This window comes from Talpa europaea (assembly GCF_964194135.1).
Source record: "Talpa europaea genome assembly, chromosome: 4".
NCBI classification, from domain to species: Eukaryota; Metazoa; Chordata; class Mammalia; order Eulipotyphla; family Talpidae; genus Talpa; species Talpa europaea.
Window position 1 is genome coordinate 23,309,017 of NC_140070.1, and position 15,272 is coordinate 23,324,288.

General features: G+C 33.7%; 1 protein-coding gene across 21 annotated transcripts in view; it reads left to right on the forward strand.

Moving 5' to 3' along the window:
* MBNL1 (muscleblind like splicing regulator 1) overlaps positions 1 to 15,272 on the forward strand; it is a gene marked incomplete at both ends in the record, with an annotated part of 156,060 nt that overhangs the window by 40,323 nt on the left and 100,465 nt on the right. The gene's annotated exons all lie outside the window — the stretch shown is intronic.

The following is a 15,272-nucleotide window of genomic DNA, read 5'->3' on the forward strand; positions in this document are numbered from 1 at the left end:
CTCATCTAATATTCTAAAATTGTTCATAGACTGCAAACAAGTCTAGTAACATCTCCCAATCCCAGGAATGTTTTATAAGTAAACAGTGTTCGCTTACCAAATGGGCCAAATTAAAAAAAAATTAGAGAAAAGCAAAGCCAAATTTATCATGCCCAAAATGAGATTCCTCTTTGGTGGATGACATTGCTTTTCATAAAACAATTCTCCTTTAAGGGAGGCAACTGAGAAATGAACCATGAAGAAAGAAAGAAGTAAAGAATTCATTATATAAAGAATCCTGTTAAGAAAGAGCTGTGTTATGAATGAACTATCTTTCTTCACAGTATCTCATATCTCTTCATGGCTAAGTGGAAACTAATGAAATCTAAATCTAGCCATGAGAAAAGATTATCATCATGATTTTATTTATTGAAACTTTTTTTTCATTATTATGAACTTTTACTGCCAGACATTGCCTTCCATGAATCATAGTGTAGCAATAAATTGAAAACAAATGTCCATATGAGAAACTCAATATATTAAAAAAAAACAAAAAAAACCAAAAAAAACCCCAAACTCCCTTTAACTAAAGAGTTATTGCCCACTCTGAAGTTGTGTGCACTCTAAGTCATTGCCTGGTGGAATCAATTCAAGTGCCCCCCCCCACCAATCCTTTTAAACTATGATTGACATGAAATAGCTTAATATGTAACATCCATATAGTGGGCTAATTATATGTAGTGAGAGATCCAAAATTGTTTGTTCTAGACTCCTTATTATCATAGCCTAGGCTTCTGTAATTCCCACTAAAGAGAGGTTTTTTTTTAAACAAAAAGGTATTTTCATACTGAAGGTTTAAGAATTTGAAGAAATTGAAGGTCAAAGAATATGCAACTTCTGCATCTCAGTTGAAGGAAAATAATCCATTCTTTCAACATTTATTATCTACTTGGTACCAACATTGCAATAGGCAATTTGGCTACAAGAGTGAAAATTACACAGAGCCAAACCTCCTTTCCTTGGATGTTGATAGGCTAGTATTTCTGCAAATTTTCAAGCTTCTGAGAAGTTTAATGAAGATTAAAATGACCTTAGAATAATAAAATATTGTTTCAGCTCATGTAGTCTGTAATTTAAGTGTCCTAGAGGAATACACATTTGCTCATAAAAATACAAGTGGATATTAAATATTTTTATGTATGTCTGAGAGGTCTGTTGTGACAACATTAGTGAGTTAGTCAACAAGTAGTTACTGTAGGAAGAGCCAGGGAATTACATTGTATTGTCAGAATCAGAATCGAGTTTATTTACAATATAAGAGATCTATACCTGATCTATCATCATATTCCATAATTTGGCAGGATAAGCCCGAGTCAGATTGAGTCTTATGTAACACAGGTAGAAGTGTTTAGTTTCATTCTCCTGATTTGATCATCATCAATCATATAAAATAATGCTGCTCATTATTTAATCAAAAATATTAAATAACCTATACAAGTTTGCATAGCCAGGGGTGGTTGAACTGGAGTTTATCACAGACAGCCTGTCTTTGGAGCCTGTGCTTTCTATCTTCACATTAAGTTTATCTTGCTCAAGCTAGCAGGGTTATGAAGCAGTGGTCTTATGCATGCAAAAGTCTTAATTATTAGTGAGGCTACATATTAGAAAGTCAGACATACTTAGGCAAGTAGTTGTTTAATCACTGCAGTTACCTTAATTTAAGACAACTGTTTTTTGGGATGCTTACTTCATTTTTTTTTTTAATTCAGAAAACCATCCCTGTAAATTACTGATATCTTTTCATTTAAGATGAGAAATTTATACTAAACTTTTAAGTAGAAGTCTGATAATGTAGAGAGTATAAACTTAAGAATTCAAAAAGTCATGCAGTCGGAAACAGCCTATTAAATCAGAATATAGACAATTATAGTGAGGGAAAAGTGAGTGTTTCAGGATTCCATGACAAAACTTAGATTTGAAGTAAATGACACTAGAAAAAGAAGTTTTCATTTCATAATTATTATGATTTTTTTTGTATAAGACTAGTATTCCTTACTCAAGGAAGGAGTATACTTGCTATTTTTCTAATGCATAGAATCACAAGATATTATTTTGTAGAGTCTGAGATTTCACTTGTCTTATTTCATGAGTTTTACTGGACATTTATAATAATATTGGAAACAAAAATTTGTTTTTTTAAGTCTTTGTAAGTTGTGCTATATGAAATTAAAAGCTAGATTAAACCTATCTACTTCTTTGACAATATTCACATTATGTTTTCTTACCTTATATAATATACTTTGTCATTATGAATTTTAAAATCATGCTAAAATTATCTAGAAATAAAATTTTGGTAGTGAATGTCAATTCTTTGTATATTTGTGTAGAACTGTATTGATGATGCCAAAATTTCTGGACCTAGTAAGAGGAAATTTCTTCACATGAATAACTTAATTTTAATGAAATTTTTAAAAACAGCTCGCATTTTAAATAATTTTACATTATATGAAATTGAAATAAAAATGACTTTGCAAAGAAAGAATCATTGATTACATTTTTTTTTTCATGATATGGCAAAATAAGAATGTTGCTCTCAGAAAAACATGGATTTAATAATAGAAAGTTCCCTGGGTGTACAGGGTATGTAGTAAACATTAGTTTAAGTTGTAATCCTGGACTATTAAGAGATATAGCTTAATTATTAGTGTTCATTATATGATTTAAAATATTCCTTGGGAAATGTTTCATTATTCTCACATGAGGGTCATTTGGATGAAGGATAGCTTGGGAAAAAATAAAGAAAGCCTTTAATCTTTGTTGCAAGGATCCTTTTGTACATGATTAAGGCATTAAACAGTGGCTTTTGAACATTTTCTTGAATATATCAGTTAATTAGGAATATTTTAACAAAATTGTCTTTGACATACAAATTCAAATTTAGTATAGAAGTCAAGAGTAATTTATGTGCAGAGCCCAATACTCACAGAGAAAAGCAAGTGGTATTCCTTGTCCTTTGGTGTATTTCTCTGGGCATTTTCTCCACTAGTTTGTTTCAGTCTCAAATTTACTTTTTTTTTTTAAAAGATTTATTTTTATTTATTTATTTTATTTATTTATACAAGCACTGGGTACAGTCAGAAGCGCGGGAGGGTGAGAGAATTCACCAGAGCCAGAGCGGGGGGCAGAGCAGGCAGAAGGACCGAAGTACACTGCTGAGGGGAGCAGCAGGCGGCAGGAGAGGTCTGCGTGCCATGTGGGACCCTCCTCCGGTGGCTGGGGAGCAGCTGGGGATTGAACCGGCGCCGCAGAGGCCGCGGGCAGCTTCGCAACCCAGCGCTCAACTGCTGCACCACCGGGAGGCCCTCAAATTTACTTTTCGGGGTGTTCTTTGAGCATTTAGATTGGCCTTTATGCCTTTTTCCTTAAAATGAAATTTACATTGAAAATTATTTTATAGCAAATAAATATATTGGTGCCAGGAATAATGAGAATGTGGTCACTTGTGGTTTTCATGTAGTCCCAATGCTACTTTGGAATTTTAATCAAGATAGGATCTTCAGAATAATTGCAAAAAAGATATGCAAAAAAATGTAGGTAGAAATCTTTATGGCAGAGTAAGGTCTGATTAACAGCCTAAACCATGAATTCAGCTGGATCTGGGTTTGATTCCATCTGTTTCTTAATGACTTTGTGTCAGTCACTTTAGCTCCTGAAGTCTCAGTTCCCTTATCTGTAAAGTGACTTTAATAATACAAGCTTTGTGAGGTTTGTGAGAATTCAGTGAAATCTATTATGTAATATAGGTAATTTCATGCAATGTCTCTCTCAGTGAAAATACTGTAGAAATGGAAATGTTGCCTTCATATGAATGCTTAATTTCAGCCTGTTATCTTTCCCTTTATAAGAAGAATTTTGCTTATTTCACAATAAATGCCTCCTCATTTTTGCATATTTATCTGGAATATGTATAAATGTGCATTGCCACATAATAGTTTTCTTACCTGTCATAAGGAGATGGGACCCCCTAACTCCATAGCCTGTGTAACAGTTGACCTTACCTCATTGGGGTTTTATTATAAAATAATTCAGTGTTTGTATTTTTGTCAGTGCCTGAAAATCTATTTCTAAATGCAGATATCCATGAATGGAAAAGTGCTTGTAACCATCTGTTCAAATTTAATTTCATTTACAACTAATGCCTCTTTAGCACTAAGCTAGTCTAAAATAAATAATTCACATTTGATATTTCAAATGCTATATTATTTATGTAAATTTGTTCTTAAAAGACTCACCTAAGACTCTTTTTCAAAAATAAAATTGGTATTTATTCATTGAAGTACCTGCACAGGGTACTTTAACTGCACAGTTTAAATATTGGAGTCAGTTTTTCATGATTTGTACTAACCCTATTTAGTTCTTCTTATACTTACATAACTTAATTGGTAACAATTACTTTCTCAAAGCAGTAACGAAGCATCCAAGTCCATGATAGTCTGTCATATCCTCATTTTCCCTCCTTTCACAATTACTTAGAATTAGTGGGGACTAGTGAATTGGTTACTTTGGCCTGACGATACTAAAATGTGCTTGAACAAGTTCAAGATATTTGACTGGTTTGAAACAGCAGAGTACAGACAGACCTTTTCAGCAAGTGGGGAGAAAGCACAGTTCCCTGATTTTATTGGTTCATGAGAAATGACACAACCTTGCATTTTCCTGTAACCATGTCCAGGTTTTCCTTTGACAGTTGTGGTTGATTGTTGTTATATTGTAATTCTATGCATGAGTTGTTCACTTACTGTTTGATTTATTGAGCCAGGCCACTGCCTTCTTGTTAGTACTATTGATTATTGCCCATTTTGTTCTGCTGTGTATTGATTTGGTATGTAGCAATGAGTTAACTGTATTACTTGATGTTGAAGGAAGATCAAAGGCACGTTCAAAGGAGATGCTTGTAGCTTGTTTAATTGAGTTGTCTATTTTATGCTTTTAACATGTTGTAAAACAATTAGGAGAAAGTACTGGAGGATCTCTGAGGGGAGGGAGGGTAAAATTTGTTTTTAGCTTTTTGGGAGATACCAAAAATTGTGCAGCAAGGCCTTCCTCAAATTAAATGATCAGGGATAGTGAGTTAGTAGATATGTGAAGCCAGGAATTTGCCTTTCATACTAAAAAAAAAAAAAAAAAAATAGGTCGCATCTTTAGATGCTTATTGAGAAACATTCACTTCGTTTTTTAAGAATTGTTTTATTGAAACAACTTTTTATTAGATAGTCATAAAATAACAAGCAGGGGATACATGTGTTCGTGTGTGCTGGCATTTTGGGGGCTTTGCAAAGATAGAAAATAAAGCCAGATGATGCAGTTAGGAATCAGAGCTGTTCCTTTTACCTGCTCCTGTTTTGTTTCTTAGTTAATTTTTTCCCTTGTATATGATAATATTAAAGAGAATGCCAATTATGATTTTTGACAGTTTAAATTTTCCAAACTTTAGACAATTCACAATGAAAAAAATTAACCTTCAGAATGAGATCATGGTACCCATGTCCCTTAATGAATGTTACCTTTTGTTTAACAGCGCAGTTGGCTCTAATCCATGGAAAAGTTTTTATTTCCCATCAGTTCCAAGGTAGAAGCCAAACCAAAGTTAAAGAAACATTTTCCAGGAGACAAGTTTCTACAGATATTATCAACAGCGAACATGCGCGTGCTCTCGCGTGCTCTCTCTCTCTCTCTCTTTCTCACACACACACACACATGCACGCCCGCACACACACACATGCACTTCTTTCCTTTTTAATAAAGACACTCCTTATTAATCATTCCTGATCATGTTATGGCCTCAAAGTTTGCTTCCATTTTCAAAATGTATTTGCTTCAGGATGACTGAAGAAGGGTCTCTCCCTGTTACTGCCTTCCAGGGCTTTGTGATCTATAAACTTTTTGCCACCTCTGATTTGTTTGGCTTATATATGGTTTTTGAAGACTGAGGGAACTTAAAAAAAATATGCTTGGCTTTTTTCAAAAGGCCTATTAAAAACTGTGGTCTCAAAAGATACACCAGTTCAGAACTTTAATTATAGAAACAGGAGAGCTCAACATTGAAGGTAGGATGTGTAAGATGATACCAATTGGACCTTTTTGCTACAAGCTCACTAGACCCAAACAGTTCTCCTTCTAGTGACCAACCGTGCTAACAGTAGGAACCATTTAATTTCATGTGAGTCAAGAGCTTACATGTTTCACCCAGTGTGTGCCCAGCAACATCTCAGGTACTTCCCAGACTTCCTGTGCAAAAGCAAAAGAGATGGAATGTAGATTGTCTCTCTATCCCTTCCACTTGCTACCCCACCTCGAACTACTCAGCTGGAAGCTCTTAACCAAGAGGTATGGCCAAATATATTTTTAAAATGCTATACAATCCTAGTCAACCACCACTCTTTTTTTACTGCCAAGGGAACACAGTGTTTTTGCCATGACTTCTCAATCTATATAGAAGATATATTTTTCTCCTAAGGATACAGCCATCTGGAAATTTTCACATACTCCAGAGTTTCATATAGAGCTGGCTTTGCTTTCTGATGAGCACTGTGAATAAATTTTAAAACATGGCCTAAAAATGAAATAACCTCTCCTAATTAGTTATTTCTTATTCATAGTTTGAAGGGGCAATTGTTGTTTCATTCCTGTCCCCATTAGGTTTTTTGTTCAAAAACAATTTTTTCTCCCTCAGTAATATTCCTTATGATGTCTGTCCCCTAAAGAATTCTACTTCATATACGCTAATTGTAATTAGAAGTTTTTCATTGGTTATATAGATTCTATTTTACTATATCTCCCCTATGAACTATGATAAAATAGCCAGTTGTTAAGGGGATAACTGCTAAAAACTCTTTTTATAGTATTTATCAACAAGTGCAGAGTGCAGGTGACTAACTCATAACTTATTTTTTCTAAGGAAATTCAACCTGACACAATTTCTATCACACAAGGATTTTACAGACTTTTTTAAAAAAATATTTATTTATTTATGCATACAAGAGCTGGGGTACATGCCAGAGATGTGGGGGGGGGGGTGGGAGGATTCACTAGAGACAGACTGAAATACAGCAGTGGGTGAGACAGGAGAGGTCTGCCTCACCATGTGGGTTGCTCCCTGGCCAGCCGGGGATTGAATCGTGCTGCAGAGGCTGTGGGATTGCTTCATAGTGCGGTGCTTAACCCCTTGCACCATCAGGGAGGCCCGATTTTTTTAACTAAAAGAATATATTTTTACATGTTTTATTTCATTTTATTATCTCCAAATAGAGTAATCTTCAATTCACTCTAATATCTTCTTTTTGGATTTCTGATTGATCCTTATTTGTATCACTGCAATTAAAAAAGATGATATAGAGTGAAATATAACTTAGAATTTTATTTTGTTCACTTAATGGTTTCCTTGTAAGTGTAGTATATTTAAATTTACTTTTCTTACATAGATGCTAGTCTTAAGGCACAGCAAATGAATAAACTAGCCTCAATGGATAGTTTTATAAACTATCAAAATATGAGTATGGTCCTAAAACTCCCAATGCCATTACTTTAGATATTCATGCTTAAGTGTTGCTTGGGTTGTTCTAGGAAGCAGGAGAAATTGATGGTCAGCCTTAGCCTGTAGTATATTTTGACAGCATGAATGAGTCAAGCAAGCAGTTTTCCAGACTGTTTAATAGTACAAAGGAAAGGGCTTCTAAAGAAGTCATTCTTATGACTAGTTGAAAAATATTTTTCTTAGTAACTGTTCTAGAGAAAAACAGGTCACCATTGGAAGAAAAATGAAATCTCAAGTTACAAACTCTCTGAAAACGATTTGATCACTAAACCTTGTTTACTTATGACAAAATTCCTTAAAAGGACACTGCTTAATACTTTTCCCATTATTAGTAATGTCTTGAAACTCAATAAGAACTTATGTAACACCATTACAGCTTTTAATTCACCCCACTGCAGAACTTTTGTCATTTTATTTCTTGACTTTTTTTAAAAAAAAAATCCCAGTAGCACAAATAAAATTGCATCTTCCTGAATTTTGCTTAGGTTTATATAATTACTGCAAATTTATTTCACTGTGTGGTTCTAAACTGCATTTAAATCAAAAAGAGGACTTTGTTGATGAAAAATCATTTGTTTGTGGGTTTACAGATTCTCCTCTAGATGGCTTGAAAAGATGCGCTGTCCACACATCTCTTCAGCCAGTGACACAATCTCAGTGTGAGCTTGATGGATTCCAACCACTGGGTTTATCATTACCACATAGATCTTTGAAAGGAAAGGCTGCAAATCTCATTCTGAGCCATGACTAGCTATTATGTCATTTTGAAGAATAGAAATAAAATCAATACAGATCCCCCCAAAAAGGACACTCAACAGTCATTAACAGACAGCAGCTGGCTTTCAAATTGTAATGTCCTGGCTAGTTAAGTGCCCCGGATTACTGTGATTTTTCAATATTGGGTCAATGCTTAAAATTTAGAATGTAACCTGGCTAGCCTTATTTTTCATTTGCAGTATTGGAAGTGTCTCTAGCATTCTTGAAGGAATGTGGAAGAAAATTGAGATTCTGCTGTGGTTCCACTTAGGTGAAGTTTTTACCAGAATAACTGTTGTAGAAGCAAATCAACGAGTGATTCAGCCTTCACTCTGATTAAAGCTTTGTAAGAAATTTAAGAATGAAAAATTTCAGGTGCTAGACGCAGTTACATAATAAGCATGGCATTTTTCTGCTTAAATTAAGATTTGTTTATTCTTTGTATTTTAAAGGATTGTTCATGTAATGTTTGAGTTTTATTATTTTTTTATATTTAGGGAGAGTTTTTTTTTTCTTTTATCACTTTCAACATTGAACTTAATAGGTTCTTGGAATTGCAGTTAGAAGAGGCTATAGATATGATGTCATACAATTCATTTGTTTTTATAGATTACCAAATGGAGAATTCATTGGTGAGGTTAGGGCTCAATAATATTCATAAAGCTCCCTATCTCACCAGGCACTATATTGCATAGTGGCAGCAAAACCCAGAATATACTATCTTCAGTTCTCAAAAATGGTGATACTGACACACCTGGTGATGAAAACTGCTACTAAATTCAAGCCATTGCTCTTTACTGCTATTAAAGTGAATAACTTTCCTGACTTACTCTGACGTCTTGATTACTGGTGGCATTAAAGGTTTACAGTTTTTTTTTTTTCTGTTTAATAGCAGACTCTCCAAAAAATTGTGCTTGTATATATGTGTGTTTGTTATAAAATGTACTACTAAAAAGGATGTATAGAATACAATTGAAAATTGTATTTTTGTTTGTTTAGCTAAATTCTTGCATCTGTAGCCAACCTGTGTTGTCAATTGCTAAGTGTCTCTGTACTCTTACTCATAAGAGGCCCTCATTATACAAAATTACCAATGAGACACATTTCAGAAGATGAAGAGTTACTTCTTCTCCACATCTCCTCCCTACCATTTTTTTGTATCATAGTATAAATCACATTCTCCCTGATTTTACAGTTCATTTGTGTGTTTCTTTTTCCCACTATTGATAAGCTTCCTAAAAATGGGAAGCTTGCATTAATCACCTGTGTTTGTATGGTATTTTAAATATCCTTGGCATTCATTATGTGTTTAGTGAATTGAAGGCAATGGTTTTTCCTGACTGTGACCAATAATTGTGAGCAGATTTTATGTGCTTAACATTCAACTTCAAAGAATGTTTTTTTATGCAATGGGACATTTGTTGGATAGCAACTTATAACTGTTCATAAAATATTTCTCTAAGGACTCCAGCATCCTTCGTTTATAGTGGGACTCATCCAGTTGAATTGCTCTGGCACTATAATGGACTATGTACTATTAATGCAGTTTTCTGGAATAGGCCTTTTTTTGGATGTATGCCATGTTCTGTATGTTATCTTCTGCAGACAGCACCAGGGGCCTGATCAGGCTTCCCGACATGACGGCTTTAATACAGCCCATGTCTCAGAGGAAAATGATAAATTGGTGTGTGCAGTGACACTATGCACAGTTATTTTGTTAACAATATTAATTCCCTGTTAGAGTGTTTTGTAGGAAAATCATCAAGCTTACATAGAGTAACATTTAAACTTCAAAGATTACACAGAGATGTGATCTATTATCAGATAGAAACATTATCACTATTTTGTTTTTCCCTTTTTTCTCAATCTACTGAGAATATTGAGAAGAGCTTGAATTTAATATTGGTCATCATTTGAGAGGAACATTCTGCAACATGATCAAAACTATAATAATTATTTAATAATTATTTTTTATTGTAGAATTAATGAGAGTAATAAGGATACATTATATATATGTGTATATATATGTATGTGTATATATATATATATAGGGACATCTGTAAATTTCACCATGCTCTAATTATAGAAAATAACGTTTAAGTTATGTATTTCAGTGTGAAAACTTTATATACTATTGCAAAACTTCATTCTGAAACTGAAAAGAGAGTCCAAACTTCCAAATAGTATAAATGTCAAGGTCCATCCACTCGTTAACGTGATCATTACTTTTTCCTCTCCAACAGATATTTTAGGAGTTGTATGATATAAGCGATTTTAAAAGGAACAGAAAAGGTCTAGAGTCAAAAATGTTCCATATTATGTGTTGATGCCAGTAGTCCTGGCAATTAAATATTTGATGGAGAAACTACATTTATCTACTTTGAAGAGGATCATCAGGAGGGATTAAAAATTTAGTACTTCAGGCTCATTAAGGGTTAGAATGCAGTAATTATGTAACTGGTAAGAAATGCTATAATGACCACTTGAAATTGACGCGTTCCTCATTGAAACTTACTGGCTGAATTCAAGGGGCTTCACAATGTCATCTACTTGGAAAATAAATTCTTCTGATCCATTATATTAGATTTGGCATGCTTTCCTGAGAACGTAGTGTATTTTCAGAGAAGGTAAGGGCTTGCTAATAATCCTAAAAAGATCTGGACTCTAATAGAGTATGACCCCGTGGCATGAAGCAACACTTACTGTCTTGAACAGTGATCCTGTTCTTCATACAATGCTCAAAAGAGATGAATGGAGAAAAGACCTTTGTACTACATTTGTTTGTTAGTCATGGGGAGGCTGGTCTAATTTTCTGATCTTGCAAGTTAGAAAATAATGAAAATGGGTTGCCATTCTTTATCATCAAAATTTTAAAGAGTTTTTTTTTTTTTCTCCAGCTTTGCTTCCTAAGTAGCCCAGTGTCTTGTTAATTTCAAAAGAACTTGTCAGATCTACTTTCATGCTAACAGGGAGAGAGAGTGATATTAATTTAATATTGTGATTCTGTTTTGTTTTTCCTTAAATCTGGATCTATCTGTTATTTAAAGAATCTCTTAATTCCTAGCCCAAAGCCTATTATTCATTGTTGTTTAGATATGATTCTCTTAAGCCAGGTAATACTACTATACTTTAGAAGTATGAAAACATATACATTAGATACTAGTTTATTTTACTGCCTAGAAATGCAGCCATAGGTCAGGACTCAGGAATATACTCCTAGTGGGCCCTTCGGGTGGCACAGCAGTTGAGCACTGGGCCTCGAAGCTGCCTGCAGCCTCTGCAGCACCGGTTGGATCCCCGGCCGGCGGGTGAGGGTCCCACATGGTGTGCAGACCTCTCCTGCCGCCCGCTGCTCCCCTCAGCAGTGTACTTCGGTCCTTCTGCCTGCTCTGCTCCCCACTCTGGCTCTGGTGAATTCTCTCACCCTCCCGTGCTTCTAACTGTACCCCAATGCTTGTATAAATAAATAAATAAATCTTTAAAAAAAATACATATATATATATACATACATATATATATATACATACATACATACATATATATATATATATATATATATATATATATATATATATATATACTGCTAGTATAGTCCCTGGTAGTTAGGTTTTTACCTCCAATGCATATTCCCTGTCTGGGAGCTTTTTAAAAGCAGGGACTGTTCCTTGGTCATCTGTGAATCTCAAATGTCTATCCATGGGCCTCAACTATGTTAAGTTTCCAGTAACTATTTCTTATATTAAAGTTAAAATGGGAAAAAAATGTAGAGCATTAGCTGAAATAGAACCTCTAAATTCATGCCATAAACTTCCTTACCCCACTCCCAAGATTGAAATAAAAAAACTATTAAGCTAATTATAGTGTTTATGATTATAAATTATACCATGCATTTCAGTAAAAATTCAGTTACCACTTTGCAAGGCCCGGTTCATGTAAGGAAATGAAAATTTATATTGTCTGTGGAACACAACAATTATTTGACTTGAATTTTCATCTATCAACTAATTGTGATATCACCAAGATAAAAATATACACCTATATCCTCATCTCAGTCTGAAAAAAATATCAATTTAATTTAGCAACAACACTGGTTTTGAGTAATTTTATCTAGTAGGCAACAGTGCTGCTGACTGAGTTAAAATTTTTTAATCGCTTTGTGAATTTTTCTCCCTTAAGGCAGTGAACTCAATGACTTTTTTTTTTTTTACCATTAATAAGCATCATAAGTAGAAATCAATAGTTAAATTGACCCAATAAAAGATGATTGGGTCCTGTTATTGAGACAAGCAGAACATCTTAAGGCAACATTTATAGATTCTGACAAAGCTTAAAAGCACCTTTTGCATATGTAATAAATAGCACAAAAGGTTGTTAATGAATTACATTTGTTCAATAGAGTTAATTTAAGCCATGATTCTGTTGACTAATAGAAAGGTTGCAGGTTCATGAGAGCCACTTTGAACAACAATCAGCAGCAGACTAGCCATGTGCCAAAAAATGGGGACATATTGATTTCAGCTTGTTAACCTTTTAAATCAATTGGTGTAGAATCCATCTCTTCTACTTTGCTGATCATCAATTGCTTCTTCTTACATTATATTTGCATTTTATGTGAAAAATAAATTTTATAATTCATTTAAGATTTATCTAGATAAAATTTTTGGATAAATATCTAAGTATATAATATCTAGTTGGGTACTTATTAAATAAAAAGGAAGTTCACAAGGAGATAGGATAATATATTAATATAAATAATGTGAACTTCCTTTTATATACATATAAATGTCATCTAATACTTATAAGTTCAAACCAGTGTTTAAATGAATGACCAAAAGGAATATCTTTAAATATACTTACAGTAATTTGAGTTCACTTTTATGTACGTATATTTGTATATTCCTTAAATTAGATTATATAGGTAATCTATTTCTGGGTTGACTGTTTTACCTCTTTCCTTCTTATCACCAGCATCCCATCATACCTTTTATATGGTAAGTAATTTGTAAAACACAGGTATAAAATACAGTCACCCTCCTGTGCTTGTAGTATCTGATGCTGACCCAAATCAAATAATTTCCTTCAGCTGTCCTTTCATTTTCACCTACTCTAGTTAGAAATAAATCCTCTTGTGTGCTCCCTGAGGGATGAATAGTTTAGCAGGAAATCACTTACTAATCACAGTTCATTAATCACATAGAAAGAATATTTTTTAAATGTCAACTCTGTCACTCATAGAAAATATATGTTTCCTTAAGGAATCCCTGGGGGTTACTTTTTCATCCTCATTGCCTTTAACACATTACATTATATACCTTAGAAGTTCATTGATTTCAAATATAAATTGACTATTGATGTGTACACACAGATGGCAGTTATACCTTTTCTTTGATATACTTGTTATCTTCCTGGTCATTTCCTTACCCTGTAAATTTCACTATCTGTGTAGCTTGGTGAAGGCTATGATGGAGCTTCCTCACATAAGGACTCTTCCCAACTCCATCTTCATTGATGTCGTGTTGGCAGCTTAAAATTGGCCTGGCTGGAACATTTACACCATGGAAATTGGCAAATGCTTCAATTCAGGGTCTTCCTTTACCTAGAGAGTCACTTATTCAATGCTTAGCAGCACTCACTGTTTACAGAGTTGTCTCTTTTTTGGATCATTCAGTCATCTAGAATATCCATGTAGAATTTTATTTCCAGATATTTTCATTACACACTGTTTGAAATTCTCAGAATACCACTCAGTACACCACTTACCAGCTGAGTGACAGCGTAAGACACTTAGCTTTTCTGTGCTCATGTGTCTTTATCTGTAAGATAGGGATAATAATAATACTCACCTTGGGGATGATGTAAAGTTGATTAACAAATACATTTGTTTCACTATATTACCAATAGCATACTGAGCACTCAAATAGTGCTATGTTTTATTTCTCTGTACTTTAATTAGTAGACATTTATTGATCACCTACTGAGTACTTAGTGTTTTGCTGAGTCCAGTGGGTCATTGATGGAGACTCAATACTTCTAACATGGGTGTTAGACATGACACCTCAAGTAAAAGATCTCCTCTTTTGCTGTTCCAACCTAAAAATGGGGATACCCCAAGACTATAAGTAAGATATTGTGCTATTTTAACATAATCAAATTTATTTGAACTTAATTTGACTACTGTTTTTAGGAAGTTGAGGGTGAAATTTTAAGGAACATTTTATTTCCTGTGTTAAGATTTGTAATGTACTTTTGGATTTTTTAAAACACAGTTTATAAATCTAAAGCATGTGTAAATGGAACTAGTAAGACACCCCTTTGTTAAAGGGAATCTAATGCTATCAGGCAATGATATGATGACAAAAATGTGCTACATACATCCGAAGTTGATTTATTTAGTTTTGCTAGGCATGTGACATGTTGTAAATTTTAGGTTATATCATTTAAATAGTCACTGTAATTTTAAAACTTCTCAGATATTTTCTCTAGAATGGAAACTTTTTATTCATCTTTGGATAGTTTAATACAGCTGTTGAGATTAAGGTAGAAAGCAAATTCTTGGTATAAAAGTAAAAGTATCTTTTTGCAATTGAAAATCAGAAAGATGGAAAAACTTTATATTGTTCTTGTAAGTCTGTGACATATTTTATGATGTTATAGAGCAGTTCTGGTAAACGAGAGATCTTTAAAAGAAGTGATAATGTATTTGCTTTTCTAGCACCTTATCAGGAAATTTGAAAGGAGACAAAAAGCTAAGCTCTTTAATTGTGGTGTAGGATAACTAAGGATTAGACTGAATCTAACTTTGAAGATCAACAAGTGGATATTTATATTATGTCAATGTAAGAATAGTTCCATTTTTGACTTGCGGAAGCTACTTAATCTGAATAGCACAAAAACTACCAAAAAAGCTTGCTAACACATAAATATTGAGTATTTTCGTCTGTTA